Below are 17,224 nucleotides of genomic sequence, written 5' to 3'. Positions count from 1 at the left end.
TGGTGGCCCAGCTCCTCTTTCCCCGAGAAAGAAGAGTTTCTGAATGGTGGGGACCACGTCTTATTCATCTGTGGATCCCTAAAGAACCAGAAGAATATCACATACACAATAGCTACTCAAAAAAAATTTAATGAATTAAAGTATTTGCTTGCATTGTCTGGAATGAACCATTCAGTCCTTAGAGAAACTAACTGTTATTCCCTGATTCCAAGATGAGACAGCAGAATACTTCCTATCTTGAAAAACTGTCCTACAAATAACTGAAATTATGTTTACTAAATCCACATCTGGGGCTTTAAGTTCATAAAATGCTGGGAAAAGGAAAAACTAAGACAAGGAATTATAAGTACATCACCACCTAACTAAACTATATGAAAGTGTAGTATCTGTTCTTTGTATATGATATCAATATTTGTCAATCCAGAAAAGCCTTGCTTGATAACACCATTTCTCCTAACTTTTAGAAGATATCAGAGGAGAAATTTGTCAGTGACACAGTACAGACTTGACTGAAGAAGGCTCTTCCACACAACCCCCAAACTTTTTTTCCCCTTTCCTTAACTCATTCCAGTTATCCTTGTAAAACAATATAATGTGGGTAAGTAGCCCAGAAAATCAGACATAGATAAGAGACTCATCAGTAGTTGGCACATCAGTCAAAATTACAAAGCATACATGGCATCTCCACCAATGTTAAACAAGATCTTCCTAGCTTCAGTAATTGTATACCCTTCACATCTCAACCAGGGTCCGTATCACTTCCCACTCCTGGTTAAACTATTCCACTAGCTCATTCCAGCCTCTCCTATCTAACACCTGTCCCAAAGTAACTCAAAATGGTGATCTGAAGAGTTATGGATAGGACTTCCCTGGTGGCACAGTGGTTAAGAATCCGCCTGCCAATGCAGGAGACACGGGTGCGAGCCCTGGTCCGGGAAGATTCCACATGCTGCGGAGCAACTAAGCCCATGTGCCACAATTACTAAGCCTGTGCTCTAGAGCCCGTGAGCCACAACCACTGAGCCCGTGTGCCACAACTATTGAAGCCCACACACCTAGAGCCCGTGCTCCGCAACAAGAGAAGCCACCGCAATGAAGAGTAGCCCCCGCTCGCCACAACTAGAGAAGAGCCTGCATGCAGCAACGAAGACCCAATGCAGCCATAAATAAATAATTTTTTAAAGTTATGGGTATTTCTTAATTTAATGAAAATCTACTCAATAATTTTATCGATTTTCTCAACACTACCATCAGCTGTTTTCTAGTTATGCCCTACTTTGCCACCTATTATCTTTCACCTCCTATTCACTGTCAGAGAAGTTACACTAAATATCTAACAGTTAAATGTCACAAAAAAACTACAGTGAGGGCTTCCCTGGTGGCGCAGTGGTTGAGAGTCCACCTGCCGATGCAGGGGACACGGGTTCGTGCCCCGGTCCGGGAGGATCCTACATGCCGCGGAGCGGCTGGGTCTGTGAGCCATGGCCGCTGAGCCTGCGCATCCGGAGCCTGTGCTCCGCAACGGGAGAGGCCACAACAGTGAGAAGCCTGCGTACCGCAAAAAAATAAAAACTAAAAATATAAAAACTACAGTGAAAGTTTGCACTAACTAAAAGTTTATGCTGATAATAGTTTATAACCTGCCTTTTCTTCCATGGGGTATTTTGTCCTTTCCAGGACTCCTTGCTATTTATTCACCCAAATGCTCTTCCTTCCCTCCCTCCACAACAGCCCAACGTCAGAGAGAGAGAGAGATCTCATTTTTTAATGGGAGAAACGAGGCTAATAGCTTCTGAAATATTTCCTTACTTCCATATGACTCAAGTATAAGTTTTTAAAGGTCAATGCACTTATCATTTATCTCCCTTCCCAATTTTTGGACCAAATTTCTGCTTCTCCTGGGTCAGTCGGGGCCCAATAATTTAAAAACCACAGCATCAAGTCACACTACTTCTCAGTCCCATCCCATCAACTCACCTCTACTGACCTAATTCATCTTGTACAATTTTTTTAATCCTAGTCTCCAGCTTCTTTTTTAACTCATATCTTTAAGTTGTCCTTGACTCTCAAAAGAATAAACCTTCTCCAAACATATCTCCAACTTTCTTCACCGCTCCTTCTGTTCCTACTTATGGGTTATCCTGGCTATACCCATGTCTGGCCTACTCTACCAAGCTCATCTACCCCATGGTAGATGAGCTTGGTAGAATTCTCTTTCCATGGTTCAAACCCTGGTAATAAAAATAAACAGATGTTGGACTTCCCTGGTGGCACAATGGTTAAGAATCCCCCTGCCAATGTAGGGGACACGGGTTCGAGCCCTGGTCCGGGAAGATACCACATGCCACGGAACAACTGAGCCGGTGCGCCACAACTACTGAGTCTGCACTCTAGAGACCGTGAGCCACAACTACTGAAGCCCGTGTGCCTAAAGCTTGTGCTCCGGAACAAGAGAAGCCACCTCAACGTGAAGTAGTCCCTGCTCACTGCAACTAGAGAAAGCCTGTGTGCAGCAACGAAGACCCAATGCAGCCAAATATAAATAAATAAATAAATTTATTAAATAAATAGATGTTAAGCACTCAAATATACAAAACCCTTAATATATCCCTAAGTAAAGCAACTGCCTAGATAAAGAAATCATAGCAAACTTTAATCATATTGAGAATGAAAGGCCAGTCTTCACCTACCACTGCCCCAAAGAGGAACATATGTATATGCTCAAAAGGAAAGACAGAGAGCTTGATGGTTGCACTTAATCACTTTCCATAATTCCAAACTAATGAGTAGACTAACGACAGAAAATCTTGGGGGGGAGGGAGGGAGAGGGGGAGAAGTAGAACTAACTAGTAAGTTAAGGTTAAAATCCAAGGCCACCCATCTAAAACTTCCAAATAACAAGCCAGAGGAATTCTTTATATAAAGCCCTTCATCTCATCATCTTCTTTAAGGAGAAACTACTCCCTTCCCTTGAAATAAATATAAACTGATGTTTTTTTGCAGCTTTATCATCTTTAATGTAGTTCTTCTGGGTTTTCTTAGAAACCTAGAGTCCCAACTCTCCTGTTCTTATTTTAACGTGTCTCCCTACCCTTGCCCATTTCAATAACAACTTGTGGGTCCAATCATAAAAGACTTAGTTTTAATTCTACTCTATACTTTTCCATCTCAATCTCCCCATACCTTTCAACAAAGCAGTGATTCTCAACTGGGAGATGGAAGGTATGCAAAGTTTGAAAATGTGCATTCGGTGTTATAATTTTATATTTGTCAAATGGAAAAGGAAAACATCTCATTGTTTAGGTTATTTATATTCAATAAAACTGGACAACATGGGTAGGGGTGGGGGGCAGAAAAAGAAGTATGCCTGGTTTGGAAGGATTATCGACATCTCTGTGATGGGGTAAGATTTCTTATGGTCTCTCAAAAGGGAGTTTATCATATTCTTTATGACGGATGAGAAACACTGCAACAGAAATTAGTCCAGCTGTCTAAGACATAAAATTATATAAACTGAACTACAGACATCCATTCTCCCTTTACAGATTTCTCTGTACTATCCATCCTCTTAGAAGATAACAGATGAATGCCATATTGACAAAAACTGATCTTTTCTGGGGGGTTAATATGCACTTTTAGAAAGTAGCAGCCATGCCCACTTAACCTCTAACTGCTCAAAGAACAAACTATTTTACTTCAAAGTATTAATCTTGTTATTGGAAACTGTATCCTTTCAAGAGGATCAGCATAGGCAGGCAGGCAGACATAAACACGATATGGAAACAAGATGGGTAGAAGCAGTCTGAAGAAACCCCTTGAAAATAAAATAAATCAGAAGGCTTAAAATTAAAATCACCAACATAATTTTAAAAGAGGAGGATTTAAAAACTGTATCATGGAGACATTTGTGAAACCCAAAGGGTCTCAAATCTTATAAAGAAATGGGAAATAAACATCCAAGGTGAACAGAATCACAATTTAGGGTCAGCAAAGGATCAGGATGGAGGGACACAGACCATAAGAAATAGAGCTATTAACTTGGAGCCACTCAGGAGATTCTCCTCACGAAGGTCGAGATCCTAGGCCATTTTCTCTATCTTCACCATTCTCAATTCCAAATGTGTGGCTACTCTGTTTTTGTTTTCCCAATTACAGAAAAAAGCACTCAAACCTCAGTCAGGAGTATGGACATTTGGGGCAAACATGGCTGGTAAAGTGAGTCCTTCTGAATAAACAGGGAAAGCAAAATAGGCAACTATGAATGTTAAAAGCATGTTCGTATGTTCAAGGGGTAAAGGAGAAACTACAGAAATTATATGTACTCATGTGGAAGGGAAGGGGCAAGGTAAGGAAGTGCGGGGTTGACGGAGAGGGAGACGCGACTGGGGGCGGGGGTGGCGGGGACCCGGGTACAGTACCTGCTCATACTGCCAGGGCTGGTGCCAGTAAGGCCCACACAGCAGAGGAGGGCGATGTCGGGCAACTGGAGCCCCCAAAATGGAGGTGAGGTACATGCTCTTGAGGGAGTGAGCTAGCGGGGTGCCCTCCAGGGTGGGGATGGCCAAGACGGGAAGATGCGGGGTGGGGGGGTGTGGATGCCCGGGTGGGAGCAATGTGAGGGTGGAAGCTACAGGCGGGAAGGCCCGACTAGCCCTTAAGTAGAAAAAGAGCTGTGCCTCACCCCAGCAAGGTAAGAGAGGTGCCTTTACCTGCAGCGGCCGTGGGGGGCCGGTTCGCCCCTCTTGCTGTCTCTCCAGCACCAGTTCCCCCTCCTCCAGCGCAGCCTAACTTCATGCTCCTGCCCGCCCCGCGTCTTCATTGGCTAAACTTCACTGCCACTCACCACAGGGGCAAACACGCAAAACAGCGCAGTGGGCGGGACTAGGCAGAGCTTCCCCCTCCCCCGCCACCGCGGGGTTAGGTTGAGAGCGCACGGAGAGGCCTATCCGGTTTCCAGGGCCGAAGCGAAGCCTGCAGCTTGCTTGAAAAAAAAAAAGGAGCCTGGCCAGCAGAACCGTCTCAAGCTGCGGGAAACTAGTCCTGGCGATTAAATTCCCCCACCACCTACACTGTTTTCTGCACACCAAAGAGCGTAAACTCGGGAGGGAGTGTTCCACACTAGGCCAACTCCGCCTCCCTCTGAATCCCCTGCCTTCTAGCAGCACTGTCAACTCCTCTGCTGTAGTGACTGCACCTTCTCCCACGACCCATTAAAAGGGGCCAAATCTTCCGTCCATCATGGGAGTGAGTCAGCCCAATTGCTGGAACATGGGGCCTTTTACTCTTAAAAGATAAAGCGCTCTCTCTGCCACAAGCCAAACTGCATTCTTGATAGCAATGAAAAACAGCCATGAGACGTATAGAGGAAACTCTTAAGTAGCTCTGAAGTTCAGTCTTGCTAAAGTGTAAATCACAAAGAAGAAATCAGAGGGAGATAAGATTGAAGGTATAGGTAAGGGCCAGACCCTTCAAGGAAAGAGCCTTGAACGCCATGTTAAAGCATTTTCTTCTAGTGGATGAGGAGCCACTGAAACATGGAACGACATAATCAGAAATGCATTTTAGTTGGCTAACTCTGGCTGTTTGATAGAGAATAGATTTGGGGGCTGATGTAACAGAGGACACAGAAGTAGTCAGGGGGCTGCTGTGGTAGTCCAGAAAAGAGTTGTATTGTGGATGCTTGCTGATTTTTTTTCCTGCTTCCCCCTTCCTATATTGGGAGAATAGCACAAGGTTAAAAGTCTTCAATGGAAGAGTGGATCTTAATCCCCACTATAGAGCTGGGATGGGTGGGTGGGGGTACTGAAATGAGGGGCAGAGTCCCATCTCCTCTTCCTGTCGGAGAAGAAGTACGCACATGACCTAGCCTAGTCTAAGTGGACACTGCTGTGGAAAACCTTGACTTTTCAGTGGTAATACAAAGATCCAGAACCAACCAGTTAGACAATACTCAGCAATGTCAGACACTGGAATTCTGCAGCATCATAGACTGTTCAGTGCTATGATCCTGGCCACGTTCTCCATGTTTCCAACTTCCCTTGGTTTCAGATCATTTTCTAAATCAGATTCTCTAGCATTCCCACTGATTTTGTGAGCTACACAATATCCTTCGAATATGTTCCCCTTCTGCTTAAGTTAGCCAAAAGATGATTTCTGTTGTTTGCAACCAACAAGATGATTAGAGCCTGAATCATAGCAATGTGGTTCAAAAGGTAATGATAGGAAGGCAAGGCCAGAGCGGAATAATACTTAGGGGATAAAAATTGGTAAAACCTAGAGTTTACAGGGAAAGATGAGTTCAGCCATGTTTAGTCTGAGTTACCTATAGCATGTTAAGTAGTGATATTCAATAAAAGGTTGGATTATAAATATAAAAGTTGCCTTGGTGACAGAGTTATCAGTATCAAAATAGTAGTTTTAAGAGTGGAGATTACCCAGGTAATTACTCTGGGTAATCAGAGCTAGTATATGAAACACTGCACCAATACTGTTGGGGAGACAACAGAGAATGTGAGGGGTCTGTGAAGAACTGGATGTCCATTCCAAAGAGAGCAGCTGCTATTCAGCTCTAGTTAAGTGTTGCCATATGGAAACACACATCCAAGATTGAAAGAGAACTTCAGGTTTTTCAAAAGCCAGAAATACAGAGTTTTACGTAAATCTTCTGGGTTTTAAATGCAGACAACTAATTTTTTTTAATGTTTTAAACACTATGCGTTAGAAAAAACACTTAGCTGGAAACCCCCAAATTTGAGATTTTCGGTGTAGGGTGAAAAAAGCTAAAGAGGAACCCAAGAGAACATCAGGATTTAAGAATCAGAATAAGCCACACCTACTAAGCAGGTAGAGAAGGCAAAGCTAGAGAAGCAGAGATTGCAATATCACCGAAGCAAAGACAGTAGAGTATTGCTGAGGGAAAGAGCGATCAATTGCATTGAACAAAGCAAAAATGTCCAATAATATAAGAACTTTAAAATGTCCATTGGATTTAATGCATCTCTACTTTTCACTGTCAAGCTAAGAGTAACCAGTCCCATATGAGCTTTCATAGTACTTTTGTTAAGTACTCTTTGGGGATAATTATCTTCTACGTCGTATTTTAGTTTTATTTGTATGTGGAGGTATGATGAGCTTAAAGTCAGAGGGATCTGGGTTCAAATTTCTGTCCCACTAAGTAAATAAACCTTTCTGAGTCTAGTTCATTCCTCTGTACATAGGGGGCTCAAATTACAGGGCCATTAGTGAGGATTAATGAAACATCTCGCACACTTCTTGGTATGTAACCACTATTTCTAGGAGGTACTCAACAAATGTTGCTGGATAGACTATTTAGAAAAAACTTTTTCCCAGTGTCTCTACCTACCTTGGAGATGCTAGGCAGCCTTAGAGGGAATCACCACCCACATGAATGGCCTTCAAAATAATTCATTAATTTCAGCAGGCTAATATCTATTGAGTTTGAATATGCACTGTAGCCCTTGCTTCCTCTACATTAAATCTAATTTACAGCAAACAGGAATAACTATATTTATTTTTATTTTTTTTGCGGTACGCGGGCCTGTCACTGTTGCAGCCTCTCCCGTTGCGGAGCACAGGCTCTGGACACGCAGGCTCAGCGGCCATGGCTCACGGGCCCAGCCGCTCCGCGGCATGTGGGATTTTCCCGGACCGGGGCACGAACCCGCGTCCCCTGCATCGGCAGGCGGACTCTCAACCACTGCGCCACCAGGGAAGCCCCAAGAATAACTATACTTTAGATTCTAGCGTCTAAAGATCATGTTCAACTAACCGGCTTCAGTCAGCCTAACCTGCTATAGATGTTCTAAGTCACTAGCATCCAACTTTGAGTCGTGAGAGACCTAAATTAAAACTCTCAGGGCGCCAAGGAAGGGTCATAAAGATTTCAGAAACACCCCTGCCGCCCAAACACTTTTTTCGAACGGCTTCCAGGACACCACACTTTTCTGATTTTCATTCTACCTCTCTGGCCAATTCTCCTTTGCTATTCTTCTCCTCTACCAGCCTTTAATTGTTGAAGTTCACCAAGCTTTGGTCCTAGGCCTTCTTTTTTTTTCATTCTATACTTTCTTTTCAAGAATGTGTAATTCACGTACAAGGTCTCAACTCATTATTTTCTTCAACAAACTATCTATACACTTACGTCTCTCATTTATATCTCTGGGCAAGACGTCTGAACTCCAGGCCTGTTTATTCACTTGCTTACCCAATAGCTCTTCCTGGTAGTCTCTCCAGTCTCCCTGGCTGACCCACTCGTCCAACTCTCCCCGTAAGAGGCTTATTACCTCAAGGAGACTGATTCCTTGGTAGTCTCCTCCATCCACACCACCACGCGCGCACACACACAGAGGATAATCATCCTCCAGCATCTCCTATTCAGTCATGACTGTAGAGACCAGAAACTCTCTTCCTTACCACCCCTATCCAATATTTTAAAATCCTACCTTTACCTCCTAAACATCCCTCAAATCCATCCACTTCTGCCCCTACTACCATTCTGGATCAATTTACCATCCTCACTTCCCTGGACTATTGCAATCGCCTTCTAACTGGTTCCCCATCGATTTTGCCTATTTAATTCTTACTTATCCTTCAAAGCCTATTTCAACATCGTCATTTCAAAGAAAAGCTTTCCCTGAGCTCCCAGACAAAAAACAGCCAAACTTGTTGAATGTACATTACGTACCTGGCCCTCTTCTAAACAATGAAAATGCATCAGCAGTTTCAATTTTCTTAAACTTGAAATAACTATATTTTACAGATGAGGAAACTGAGGCACAGAAAGATAAGCAATTTGCCCAACATTCCACGGCTAATGAAAAGTGGTGCCAGATTCAAATTTAGGCAATGTGGCTTCTGAAGTCACATTCTTTTTTTTTTTTTTTGCGGTACGCGGGCCTCTCACTGTTGTGGCCTCTCCCGTTGTGGAGCACAGGCTCTGGACGCACAGGCTCAGCAGCCATGGCTCACGGGCCCAGCCGCTCCGCGGCATGTGGGATCTTCCCAGACCGGGGCACGAACCCGTATCCCCTGCATCGGCAGGCGGACTCTCAACCACTGCGCCACCAGGGAAGCCCTGAAGTCACACTCTTAACCACCCAACTATACTATGGTGTAGACTACATGCCCCTATTACAAATTCTCTTGTAACATCCATAATTTCTCTTTTGTAGTAGCCTGAATAACATTATATAATTCATTGTTTGATATCCATCCTCCCCCACCCCCATATTAGAATGCAAGTTGCACAAGGGCAAGGCCTGTGTATGACTTATTACAATATTTCCTTGGCTTATCAGGTGGTAAAAGGCACTCAGTGTACTTCTGTGAAGGAATGCATTTTCAACTTCCAGCCAAAGGTGTGTGGTAGTGGGGCTGTGGAGGGGTAATGCGGAACTATCTGACCAAAACCAAGGGCTTCTCCAGACTGCTGAGATAGTAAACAGGCAGTGGCACATTTCCTACCAGAAACATTCAGAAGAGGCATCACAACATCTTAAGCATCTTCACTTTTTAGGACCTGTAGCAGACACAGCTTTCAGGTATAGTAAAAGAAGCTGCATCCAATACACATAAAAGACTATTTTCTATAGTGTGGTAATTACTATTGAAAGCAATGAAATTTCAGTTATCTCCTTTAGGCTTGGGACCATAAAGCCTCAGTGGTGACCAATTTGAAACTATGGCAAGAAGTGAATGGATGAAACCATACCCATATGACTCAAAAATAGGGCATGGATTCATTCTTAAGTCAGCCTCATTGTAGATTTTTTTCCAGTAAAACTCTGGAGTTTTGGTCTAAGTCTGAAGACAGAATGTAAGAACCTAATTTTTAACGATCACTGGGGTCAAGTTAGACTGGATCTGGAGAAGTTCCTCTTCACTGGCACATGTTCACCAAGGTGAAAATAATAGTCTAGGTTCTAGATGAGGAATATCTAACTGGATTAATATATCTACCTTGTGTGACACCACTTTTGGACATCCAGCGTAAATAATGATATACATAATTTTTTTTTACTGAGGTAATACTGGTTTATAATGTTACATAAATTTCATGTGTACAACATTATTTTTCTACTTCTGTATACACTACAGCGTGCTCACCACCACAAAGTTACTTTCCATCCATTGCCATACAGTTGATCCCCTTTGCCCATTTTGCCCTCCCGCCATAATATATATATTTTAGGTAAGAGTCCTGTTCCTCTTTATGCTCTCCCACACCACCCTCGCATGCCCTACTTTATTGGGCCAAGTATACATATATTTTTTCAGCCTAACAGAAAAATATAAATATTTACTTACTTTTTTTTGGGGGGGGGGGCCACACTGCATGGCTTGCACAATGTTCCCCGACCAGGGATTGAACCTGGGCCGCAGCAGTGAAAACCGGGAATCCTAACCACTAGGCCACTAGGGAACTCTTAATTATTTATGAGGGATTGTTTTCACTGCAACGTTTATGCTAAAAAATGTATGTGTGGCTGGGGGGAGAAACACTGTTATTATCACACTTGTGCCTCTAGGCACAAAATGTGACCCAGCGACATGGGACTGATGAAAATTCAGTTGGCTAGTTTGACTTGCATTGGCTAAAAAATTGAGTTATTTGCAAGACTGACCAAGTGATTTTCCTCTGTAGAGCTTGAAATATTTCACATAATCTTATCTTCAAAATAACTAAGTTAAATAAAAGAAACTATTCCTTTTTTTTTTTTTCCTTTTAACAGACAGAAATACAAAGACAAAAAGAAATTTTACATTCTCAAGGTTCTACAACGGCTAAAGACACAGCTTTAACAGGCTATGGAATGCCTACTCGCCTAATGCTGTGGTCAAAGACAGTTCTCCAGGGGTCAGCACTGAATTTCTAAATGTAGCGAGACGATAATGAATGAGGCTTTGAAGTCTGACAGATCAGAGTCCTACTCCTGGTTAAATGATCTAACCTCACTGTCTTATTTTTTCTCTTCTGTAAAATGAAAGTAACATCACATACATTTCCAGAGTTATTGTGAAGATTAAAAGATAATGTACAATGTTTGGCACACAGTAGGCAAATAAAAAGTTTATTATTCCCTGTCCAATAATTTAAAAACTAAAGGTTTCCCTCAAAGCAAAATTACTCCTTAGAGGTTTGGCTGAGCTGATCTGCTAAGCAGAATGGTGGGACACTAAAATAGATGCAAAAGTTTCATAATTAGAATAGCAGGACTGCTGGGCAGGATCAAAGGACTAGTACTACTGTGCTGAGAAAGCAGTATAACCCTTTAACCTCAAAACCACGGAACAGACTTCAACCAGCACGGTGGCTAGGCCAACAGGCAGGTAATTCTATTAATCATTTTTTGTGTTTGTATGAACGATGCCAGTGTCTGAATACTCCATTTACTTCACAATGCCTGCCTGTGGGAACTTACAGTTCTCCAAATGACTAGGCTGTCCCTTGGTAGCTCACATGCCCAGACCCAGGTACCTCAACTTTTGACTCCCATGACTTTCAGGAAAGCAGTGAATGGAAGTGACCACTACCCATATATATTTAATTCTTCAAGGAAAATGTCCCCCCAACAGGAGGCATACCTGAAAAACAGGCAGAAGCACTACACTTTATAGAAGAACTAATGTGTAAATAAACAAAGAATGACTGGGTACTGAGTGGAAGCAATGAAGAATAAAACACTGGGGACTTCCCTGGTGGCACAGTGGTTAAGAATCCACCTGCCGGGCTTCCCTGGTGGCGCAGTGGTTGAGAGTCCGCCTGCCGATGCAGGGGACACGGGTTCGTGCCCCGCTCCGGGAAGATCCCACATGCCGCAGAGCGGCTGGGCCCGTGAGCCATGGCCACTGAGCCTGTGCGTCCAGAGCCTGTGCTCCGCAACGGGAGAGGCCACAGCAGAGAGAGGCCCGAGTACCGCAAAAAAAAAAAAAAAGAATCCGCCTGCTAATGCAGGGAACACGGGTTCAAGCCCTGGTCCGGGAACATCCCACATGCCGCGGAGCAACTAAGTCCGTGCGCCACAACTACTGAAGCCCGCGTGCCTAGAGCCCGTGCTCCGCAACAAGAGAAGCCACCGCAGTGAGAAGCCCGCGCACCGCAGCGAAGAGTAGCCCGCAGCGAAGAGTAGCCCCTGCTCAGTGCAACCAGAGAAAGCCCACACGCAGCAACGAAGACCCAACGCAGCCAAAAATAAATAAATAAATTATTTTTTTTTAAAAAAAGAATAAAACACTTAAAGTTCAGTGTTCATGCAACTTGGTAGCTCCTATTCAAAAATCCTGAAAAATCTTCCCAGTCATTCAGTTTATTTAGATGGATGTATCCCTGATATACATCTGATATCTGTAATAAAACATGAAGATCATAGAATATGTGAAGTATGACTTTCATGTTCTATTACAAAACTGTATTATGATTTGGTTCTAAGTAGGCAGCCAAACTACTGAAATCACTGGTTTCTTCTAGAACCAAAGAGAAATTCCCATATTACTAATGGGACTGGGTACTTCAGAATACCCATGTCCCAAAGGAATAATCCCTAAAGATATAATGTATCCCCAAAGTATGCAGTAGAGGAAAAAAGGGAGGCAGGATATTCCAAAGGTTTCTCTAATGACCATGAGAGACAATTTAAGAAACCCCAAAGACGTTACAGGTCTTGAATATCCTTCCTCTCAGGTGAAATTAAGAATTCAGTTAATACATATTCTTTCTCAGAGAGTTACTGATATAGTTTTAGGAGAACTACAAAACAAAACAAAAAGGTGTTGTTATTACAGAGTTACTAATTACTGGAATATTGGGACATTGCCTAAAGGATTAGAACTATCAGATTTAGGGTGCTGACATACAGTGGAGGAAAGAAGCACAGTTCTCTTATTATCTAGTAATTTCAGTAGTATGTCATTTAATTACTTTTTTAAAATGAAATAAAGTCTGAAAATACCAAATAAAAAGAAGCCATACACAATAAATTTCTCTGGAAATGTACTGAAGGAATAAAATCAGGAATGGTTCATTCTTTCAGTTACGAAGCCAATCTTTTCTTAAAAATTACACATAAGAGTAAGTAATGTTTAAAATCCTTGCTTTGATGTTGAAATATTTTTGTACTTTTATTTGAACATGTTCTGGGAACTCTTTTCAAACAAACTAGTGAGAATATACTTGGAAAGTCTGAATAGGAAGAGGCTAGAACATTGTCTAGGCTTCCTACACTGCTCTACTGCTTGGAATACATTCCTGGATTCATCCCTGCTGAAGGTGAATGCAAAGAAATTATCTATGCCAGTCTTTCTGTTTACGCTAGGCTTTTGATGATCATGTAATGTACATTTGTGGGTAGAAATTAAGTGCTTTATTTTTAAAAGTCTCCTGCTGCGATCCGAAAGCAAGAATGAACACATTTTAAAGTTGAGCATTTTGCTTCATGCGTCATTCAACAACCAAGGGTCTAGTGAAGGATAGAAAGTGACCGGTGGCAAAAGAAATGTTACCTATTGAAGAGCTTAATGAGAAATCTCAGAGACTACAAAGAGGTGGACTTATTTTGCAATACAGAGACAATGAAAATCTTCAAGACAATATGAATTAGTTTTTTAGGCAAAAAACAGAGCCAAATTACAACTTCATACACGTGTACACACAACACAAAACAGAGGTTAATGCTGGGGGAAGGTTATCCAGGATAAAATTCAAAATGTAATAAATGGTTAAATAAACCTTTAGGCAACAGTAAATGGTTCATACAACGGCTTTGTTATATAGAAATACAACTGTTGGGACCTCCCTGGCAGTCCAGTGGTTAAGACTCCACGCTTCTACTGCAGGGGACGCGGGTTCAATCCCTGGTCGGGGAACTAAGATCTCACATGCCGCTCTGTGCGGTCCAAAAAAACCCAAAAAACAAAAAACAGAAATACAACTGTTACTCGGGTATTAGGCACCAAAGGAAGTATACCTTGAAAATTAGGATCTCTGCATTCTTAAACGGCCTCAAGACAGATGCAAAAAGGGACAATGTAAGTGAATTAAAACAAAAGGCAAAGTGAACAAAATTGTAACAGAAGGATGAAAGGAAGAGCACCAACTCTGTGAGAAAGAGAATAAATAATTAATTAAAGAGCAGATACAAAAAGTTAAACTGAGTAAGATATGAAATGATAGTCTATCAATGGACTGAATGCTAAAAGTAAAATAGTAAATACTAAGTTGGTTACAGTAGTGCAAGGGTAGGTCGAGCAAAGACCTACAGATCAGGGGCTGGCTCGAATGCAACTCCAGAAGTGGAGTGACTTCTAGGGGTGAAGGTAGAGGGTCCAGAAAAATATTTGTCTTCTGTTTATCCTTCAGGTATTAGGCTAAACCTAAGCTCAGAAGATAGCTTAACGCTTGCAGGACTGTGGACAAACAATATCTTCAAAGCATTTAGTATTCATCTGAACATTGTGAAGATGTTACAGTCCTTCCACAGATGAGAATAGCAAATCTCATTCTTTCAGTAAGCAAGCACAGTGCTTGACACCCACAAATTAATCTTAAGAAGTAGTTTTGCCCAGAAATACTGCACCCTTTCCAAAGGAGATGTGTAAAATGGTTTCTTTTAAAGACTAAGCCCCATCGTCATCCTACCTTACCTTCAAAAACTCAACTCTTCACATAAAATGGCAAATTTTTCTTGTTACAAGCAAAACTCTGAAGTGGTCGTTACCACAATACCAATGGGAGAGGCCACAACAGTGAGAGGCCCGCGCACCGCAAAAAAAAAAAAAAAAAAAGGCCACATGCACAATATAGATCACACATGGGGAAGGTGACAACCGTGCCAGTACCCATGCACTGCTCCATCAAATCCCTTATCCCAATCCACTACTCTTTTACTACTGCAGTTTTTTTTGTTTGTTTGTTTGTTGTTGTTGTTTTGAGGTAAGCGGGCCTCTCACTGTTGTGGCCTCTCCCGTCGCGGAGCACAGGTTCCGGATGCGCAGGCTCAGCTGCCATGCCTCACGGGCCTAGCTGCTCCGTGGCATGTGGGATTTTCCCGGACAGGGCCACGAACCCGTGTCCGCTGCATCTGCAGGCGGACTCTAAACCACTGCGCCACCAGGGAAGCCCACTACTGCAGTTTTAAACCTTCCCCCAAGCCTGTCTTTACACACACAGCTACCCTCTCTTTGGCCAATGTCCTTCATCTTGCCTTGCAGACCCACTGGCATACCGCTCTTGCGACCTGACTTCTCAAATAAAAAATGTTGTTTTCCTTGTCATAATTTTTCTTTTCTTTTAAGGGGTGGGATAATCCAAAATACTTGGAATGAGAAGCTTCCCTTGTTCTGGCCCTAAGAGGCTGACCATAGTTTGTTCTGACAACTATTTGTTGATTAATAGAAAAGAAATTCCTAAGCAGAAGACGTTATCTAATGAACTAAGAGAGAACGTTATTCAAATCACAAACTCACCTTCTAGCACCTAAAGTGCCCCACACCAGATAGGACCTCACATGATTCTAAGGATAACCAGTTAGAGAATCCCCGACTGAACTGACAGGTTCAGAACAACATGAAGAGTAAACAATCTGTGGATGCTAATGTGATGGTAGGGTGTAGTAGACAGATAATGCAGCTCCTCTGGTGTTTGGGGCGCTCCACTATGTCTATTCTTTAAAAGAAAAAGACATCAAGTTCTAAGTCTTCGACTTCTGGTTCCCTGTGCTCATTGAAAAGAGACTGGCTCACTAAACATCTATACACCACTATTCACCTCTTCCTTGAAGACCTTAATCATTTAGGACTGACCCTTAAAAGGTAGGAGCTGCTGCATTTGCACAGCTGCTGCAATGGCAGGGAAATTTCCTGCGACACTAGAGCCAGGTAAATAAAGAAATTGCATTCGCTCCGAGGTAGGGGGAGGGGTCTTCTGGCACTGAAGAGTTTACATAATGCAACAGAAAACCAGTGAGCTCTGCAGACTTGTCAATGGAAATGCAAGGCTTGAGCTTCTCTCTTCCCACATCTCTGAACACGTCCAAAAGCCTGCTCTGCTCTCCCAAAGATCCACAGAAATTACACCTAAGAATGTAAAACAATCTGCACAGGCTCACCCCATGCTCTCTTACCCACCTTTATTGCTAAAATGCAAAAAAAAAAAGAGGAAGAAAAAATCCCTAACCTCCCACTTCTGAGTCCAAAGTATGGAGTAACCAAACGGAGCCGGGGAGTTTTCCCTCCTCTGAAAGGGAAAAGAGAACAAGGAGCTGCCTCAAACTTACACGATACCCAGCAATGCAATGACAAGCCCTAAAAACTTCACAGGCGCCGGCGCAGCCCCGTTCACGGCTCGGCCCGACTCGGGCCCCTCGACCCGGCAGCCGCCCTCTCCCCCGGCCTCTCACAAAGGAGAATGGTTCAGTCCAGAGCATCACCCAGCACCTGATCCCTTACAACTGGGGGACGGGCAGAGGGCGGGGGCGCGAGGAGGAGAATGAGTTATGGAAGCCAATTCTAAGAGCCTCAGCTTTTGCAAAGACTCTTGGACCAGCACTGAGCGGCGGGCGTGAGCGGAAAGCCTACCTGAACAACTCCTGATGCTTCCTTTCCAGCCAGCGTTTCAATTCACCCTTTCGGAGAACAAGGCGCCTTCCGGCGGAGCATGGCCAGCCCTCGGCTCAATCTAGCTTGCTAGTAGTCCATTCTCCCTCGCTCCGCCCAACTACGCTCCCACCCACCAATGGCAGGGCCTACGCCCCGCCTCTTCCAGCAGGGTAGTGTGAGTACTATCCAGGAAGTCTCTTGAGGGTGGGAGGGCCTAAAAGGCTGAGGCAACCACAAATATGCCTGATTGAAAATAAAATTTGGCGGTAGGTCGGCTCTGACGGCTCTCAGTTCACGGACTTTCAGATCTCTCGGCATCTTTTCTTGATCCCCGCCGTTGGGGGCGCTCTAAACGAAAACAACGTTTAGTTACCTGTTTCTGGGAAGCCATCTTGGATCGGGCTGGTGCCTTAGGGCGGGGAGGAGGAAGGAGTGCTTAAGGAATTTGAAGTCCCTTTCGGCGTTCTGTCGGACTACTTAGGTGCAGCCCCCATGTACTGTCCTTTAGATGATCAGAGTATCCCTCAGTCACGATGGGGAGAAAATCTGGAATAGTGCTGAATGCGCTTGGAGGCAGCCCCCACCCTCTCTCTCATACGAGGGAAGCGATCTT

General features: G+C 43.3%; 1 protein-coding gene across 4 annotated transcripts in view; it reads right to left on the bottom strand.

The window, feature by feature from the left end:
* CHD8 (chromodomain helicase DNA binding protein 8) overlaps window positions 1-16,716 on the bottom strand; it is a 56,636-nt gene extending 39,920 nt beyond the window's left edge. For 3 of the 4 annotated variants that reach the window (XM_082647632.1, XM_082647635.1, XM_082647634.1), the window contains exon 1: window positions 16,591-16,716. The gene's annotated coding sequence lies outside the window, so the exon portion shown is untranslated. Of the gene's footprint in view, window positions 1-4,709; window positions 4,779-16,590 lie in introns of those variants that run through there. The other variant, XM_082647633.1, reaches the window with a different exon arrangement.
* Between the last annotated feature and the right edge of the window lie 508 nt (window positions 16,717-17,224).

This window comes from Grampus griseus, assembly GCF_964374135.1.
Source record: "Grampus griseus genome assembly, chromosome: 2".
Taxonomy (NCBI): domain Eukaryota; kingdom Metazoa; phylum Chordata; class Mammalia; order Artiodactyla; family Delphinidae; genus Grampus; species Grampus griseus.
The sequence above is the reverse complement of the archived record's forward strand: the minus strand, read 5'-3'. Positions and strand labels throughout refer to the sequence as shown.